The sequence below is a fragment of the Macaca mulatta genome, chromosome 7, assembly GCF_049350105.2.
Source record: "Macaca mulatta isolate MMU2019108-1 chromosome 7, T2T-MMU8v2.0, whole genome shotgun sequence".
NCBI lineage: Eukaryota > Metazoa > Chordata > Mammalia > Primates > Cercopithecidae > Macaca > Macaca mulatta.
The window spans coordinates 96,599,309-96,605,308 of record NC_133412.1 but is presented as its reverse complement, the minus strand read 5'-3'; positions in this window follow the sequence as shown (position 1 = coordinate 96,605,308).

The following is a 6,000-nucleotide window of genomic DNA, read 5'->3' as shown; positions in this document are numbered from 1 at the left end:
TCACATACTTAACATTTTTTGTGGTGAGAACATTATACCTCTTTTTTGAGATGGAGTCTTGCTCTGTTGCCCAGGCTGGAGTGCAATGGCACCATCTCAGCTCACTGCAACCTCCGCCTCCCAGGTTCCAGCGATTCTCCTGCCTCAGCCTCCAAGTAGCTGGGATTACAGGTGCACACCACCACACTTGGCTAATTTTTTTTTATTTTTAGTAGAGACGGGGTTTCATCATGTTGGCCAGGCTGGTCTTGAACTCTTACATGAGGTAATCTACCTGCCTCAGCCTTCCAAAATGCTGGGATTACAGGTGTGAGCCACCGCACCCGGCCTTGATTTTCAATACAATACATTGTTATTAACTCTAGTCATCATTTTGTACAACAGATCTCTTGAACTTATTCCAAAAACTAAATTATTGATTTTATCCCTAAACCTACTCCCTTCACAGTCTTTCTTAAGTAAATGCAGAGCCCACTCTTTTAACTACATTGCAAACTCACTGATTCTGGGCCTATAGATAGCCAGTTAGTTGCTCCAAGTGACAGATCCAATACTAGGTCTAAGTCTCCTAAATTCCAGGACAGTGCTGGGATGTCAGTCTCCCACCATAGAATTAACAGCAGAAATGAATTTTATAAAGTCAGTGGCATCTACATATCCTCTCAGGGAAATTTTAAGCTCTCTAGGTAAGCTGGTTCCCTAGTATCCTATTCTAGAAGCTCTGAACCTAGAATACTTCTAGTCCATGCGATCTCACATTTATATATTTCACTATCATTCAGCATAAAACTAATGAGTACCTACTTAATGCCAGGAACTGTGCTAGGCCCACAAAAGAGTAATGGTGAGCACAAGAAACTACAAGTAGATTACTGCTGTACAGCAAAAAGTATAAGGCAAAGGGCCAGACAGTGTGGCTCATGCCTATTAATCTCAGCACTTTAGGAGACCAAGGCAGGAGGACTGCTTGAGGCCATGAGTTTAAGACCAGCCTGCACAACATAGTAAGACCCTGTCTTTACAAAATAAAAAATAAGCCAGGCGTGGTGACATACACCTGTAGTCCTGGCTACTTAGGAGCCTGAGGCAGGATTGCTTGGGCCCAGGATTTCTGAGGCCACAGTGAGCTATGATTGCACTACTGCACTCCTGCCTGAGGAACAGAGTGAGATAATGTCTCTTAAAAAAAAAAAAAAAAAAGTACAAGGCAAAGATGTGCAGAAGACAGGTCAGAAAGGGTTTTCTGTGTATGCTACATTTAGAAATTTAAATGTTATTCTGAAGGCTATTAAGAGCAATTGAAGGATTTTAAGCAGGGGAGTAATGGTAAGATTTTTTTTTTTTTTTTTTTTTTGAGACGGAGTCTTGCTCTGTCACCCTAGGCTGGAGTGCAGTGGTGCAATCTCAGCTCACTGAAACTTCTGCCTCCCAGGTTCAAGCAATTCTCCTGCCTCAGCCTCTCGAGTAGCTGGGACTACAGGTGCACACCATCATGCCCAGCTAATTTTTGTATTTTTTTAGTAGAGACAGGGTTTCACCATATTGGTCAGGCTGGTCTTGAACTCCTGACCTTAAGTGATCCACCCGCCTCAGCCTCCCAAAGTGCTGGGATTACAGTAATGGTAAGGTTTATTCTTCAGATAGATTACTTTGGTGGCTAATTGAAGAACAGATTTGAATAGGAATAATACCAGAGGCAGGGGTAAGAGGAGGTTGTCGCTGGTTCAGGTTAGATGTAATTAGAAACTAAACAAAAACATGGGTAATAGGTAATAGAAAGTAATATTAGCTTTCCTTAACTGATGGTATATAGGGACAAGTGGAGGAAAAAATCCAGAGTGATGCTCAGACTATGTGCTTAGGTGATCAGGAAGATACTGGAACCACCAACTGGAAAGTGACTAAAAGTAGATGCTGGGAGCTAAGCTATGATGACACAAAGCCATAACAATGATACAACAGACTTTGGGGACATGGGGGAAAGGGTGGGAGGGGTGTGAGGGATAAAAGATTACACACACAATGGGTACAGTCTACACTGCTCAGGGGATGGGTGCACCAAAATCTCAGAAATCACCACTAAAGAACTTATTCATGTAACCAAATACCTGTTGCCCAAAAACCTATTGAAATTAAAAAACTATATTTTTTAATCAAAAATTTCTGCTCTGCCAAAAAAAAAAAAGTGTGTGTGTTTGTGTACACATACACAAACACACGTATATATATCAAGAGAATGAGAACACAAGGAACAGACTGGGAGAGAATATTTGCAAACGACACATCTAATAAGTATTTTCCAAAACATACAAAGAACACATAAAACTCAATGATAAGAAAACAAACAACCCAATTTAAAAATAGGCCAAAGATATGAACAGATATCTTACCAAATAAGATACACAGATGGCAGGCTGGGCACGGTGGCTCATGTCTGTAATCCCAGCACTTTGGGAGGCCGAGTGGGTCACCTGAGGTCAAGAGTTCAAGACCAATGTGGTGAAACCCTGTCTCTATTAAAAATACAAAAAATTAGCCAGGCGTGGTGGCAGGCACCTGTAATCCCAGCTACTCAGGAGGCCACGGCAGGAGAATCGCTTGAACCTGGGAGGCGGAGGTTGCAGTGAGCCGAGATTGTGCCATTGCACTCCAGCCCAGGCAACAAGAGCGAAACTCCATCTAAAAAAAAAAAAAAAGATACACAGATGGCAAGTAAGTATATAAAAAAAATGATGTTCAACATATATGTCATTAGAGAATTGGAAATAAAAATAACAATGAGATACTAGTAGATATCCTTAGAATGGCTAAGAACAAAATACAGTATCAACTGCTGTTGAGTATGCAGAGTAACAGGAACACTCATTCAATGCTGATGGGAATGAAAAGTGATACACCCACTTTGGAAGACAGTTCAGTGGTTTCTTAAAAAAATGAACATAATTTTTTTTTTTTTTTTTTTTTTTGACATGGAATCTTGCTCTGGTGCCCAGGCTGGAGTGCAGTGGTGCCATCTTGGCTCACTGCAACCTGTCTCCCGGGTTCAAGCAATTCTTCTGCCTCAGCCTCCCGAGTAGCTGGGAACTCGGGACTACAGGCACCTGCCACCACGCCAAGCCAATTTTTTGTATTTTTCATAGAGACAGGGTTTCACTGTGTTAGCCAGGATGGTCTCGAACTCCTTAACTCGTGATCCACCCATCTTGGTTTCCCAAAGTGCTGAGATTACAGGCGTGAGCCACCATGCCTGACCGAACATACTTTTACCATACAATTCAGCAACTGTGCTCCTTGATATTTACCCAAAAAAGTTAAAAACTTATAAGCACACAAAAAACTGAAAATGGATATTTATAGAAGATTTATTCACAATTGCCAAAACTTGGAAGCAACCAAGATATACTTCAGTAAGTGACTAAACAAACTCTGGTACATGGAATAGTATTTAGTGCTAAAAATAAATGAGGTATCAAGCCATAAAAAGACATGGAGACAACTTAAATGCATATCATTAAGTGAAAAATGTCATTCTGAAAAGGCTACACATACGGTATGATTCCAACCAAATGACATTCTGGAAAAGGCAGAATTATGGAGATAGTAAAAGATCAGTGGTTGCTAGGGGTCAGTGGGATGGGAGGGATGAAGAGACAGAGTACAGAGGACTTTTAGGTCAGTGAAACTATTCTGTATGATACTATAATGGTGAATACATGTCAGTATACATTTGACAAAATTCATAGACTGTACAACACGAAGAGCAAATCCTACTGTAAACTACGGACTTAAGGTGATGATGGGTTAATATAGGTTTGTCAGTTGTAACAAATGTACCACTGTGAGACTGGGCATGGTGGCTCACACCTGTAATCCCAGCACTTTAGGAGGCTAAGATGGGAGGATTTTTTAAGCTCAGGAGTTCAAGACCAGCCTGGGCAATCTAGTGAGACCCCATCTCTAAAAAAACAAAAAACAAAAAACAAAACAAAACAAACCCAAAAAACAACAACAACAAAACTCCCAAATGTACCACTGAGGTGGGGGGATGTTGATAATGGGGGAGGTTGTACATGTGTGGACACGGGTTACAAGGGACATGGGAACTCTGTAATTTTCAGTCAACTTTTCTGTGAACCAAAAATTTCTCTAAAAAAATAAAGTTTATTTAAGAAAAAAAAAAGAAGTAAACGTGGTGGAGAAATGATGTAGTGGCTTTAGAAATGTTAAGCTAAGGTCGGGCACGATGGCTCACACCTGTAATCCCAACACTTTGGGAGGCTGAGGTTAGAGGATTGCTTGAGGCCAGGAGTTCGAGGCTAGAGAGGGCAACACAGTGAGACGCTGTCTCTACAAAAAATTTAAAAAGAAAGAAAGAAAAAGAGCCAGAGCAATCAGACAGGAGAAAGGAATAAAGGGCATCCAAATCGGTAAAGAGGAAGTCAAACTGTCACTGTTCACTGATGATATGATTGTATACCTAGAAAACCCTAAAGACTCATCCAAAAAGCTCCTAGATCTGATAAATGAATTCAGTAAAGTTTCAGGATACAAAATCAATGTACACAAATTAGTAGTACTGCTATACACCAAGAGCAACCAAGCTAAGAATCAAATCAAGAACTCAGCCCCTTTTACAATAGCTGCAAAAAATAAAATACTTAGGAATATACCTAATCAAAGAGGTGAAAGACCTCTCCAAGGAAAACTACAAAATGCTGCTAAAAGAAATCATAGGTGACACAAACAAGTGGAAACACATCCCATGCTCATGGATGAGTAGAATCAATATTGTGAAAATGACCGTACTGCCAAAAGCAATCTAAAAATTCAATGCAATTCCCATCAAAATACCATCATCAGCCAGGCACAGTGGCTCACACCTGTAATCCCAGCACTTCAGGAGGCCAAAGTGGACGGATCACCTAATGCCAGGAGCTCCAGGTCAGCCTGGCCAATATGGTGAAACCCAATCTCTACTAAAAAGAAAATACAAAAATTAGCCGGGTATGGTGGCACATGCCTGTAATCCCAGCTACTGGAGAGGCTGAGGCATGAGAATTGCTTGAGCCTGGGAGGCAGAGGCTGCAGTGAGCTAAGATCAAGCTATTGCACTCTAGCCTGGGCCACAGAGTGAAACTCTGTCTCAAAAAGAAAAAAAAAAAAAAGGCCGGGCACAGTGTCTCACACCTGTAATCCCAACACTTCGGGAGGCCAAGGCAGGCAGATCACCTGAGGCCAGGAGTTCAAGACCAGCCTGACCAACATGGTGAAACCCTGTCTCTACTAAAAATACAAAATTAGCCAGGCATGGTGGCGAGCGCCTGTAGTCCCAGCTACTCAGGAGGCTCAGGCAGGAGAATTACTTGAACCCAGGAAGTGGAGGTTGCAGTGAGCTGAGATTGCGCCATTGCACTCCAGCCTGGGTGACAGAGCAAGACTCAGTCTCAAAAAAAAAAAAAAAAAAAAAAAATATATATATATATATATATATATATATATATATATAGAAAAGAAAGAAAGAAAAACAAAAAAACAAAATACCATAATCATTCTTCATAAAACTAGAAAAGACAATCCTAAAACTCATATGGAACCAAAAAAAAGCCTCTATAGCCAAAGCAAGACTAAGCAAAAAGAACAAATCTGGAGGCATCGCATTCCCGACTTCAAACTGTACAAGGCTATAGTAACCAAAACAACATCGTACTGGTACAAAAGTAGGCACATAGCCCAATGAAACATAATAGAGAACCCAGAAATAAAGTCAAATACTTACAGCCAACTATCTTCCACAAAGCAAACAAAAACATAAAGTGGGGAAAAGACACCCTTTTCAACAAATGGTGCGGGGATACTTGGCAAGGTACATGTAGAAGAATGAAACCGGATCCTCACCTTTCACCTTTACAAAATTCAACTCAAGATGGATCAAAGACCTAAATCTAAGCCCTAAAACCATACAAATGTTAGAAGATAACATCAGAAACACTTCCAGACATT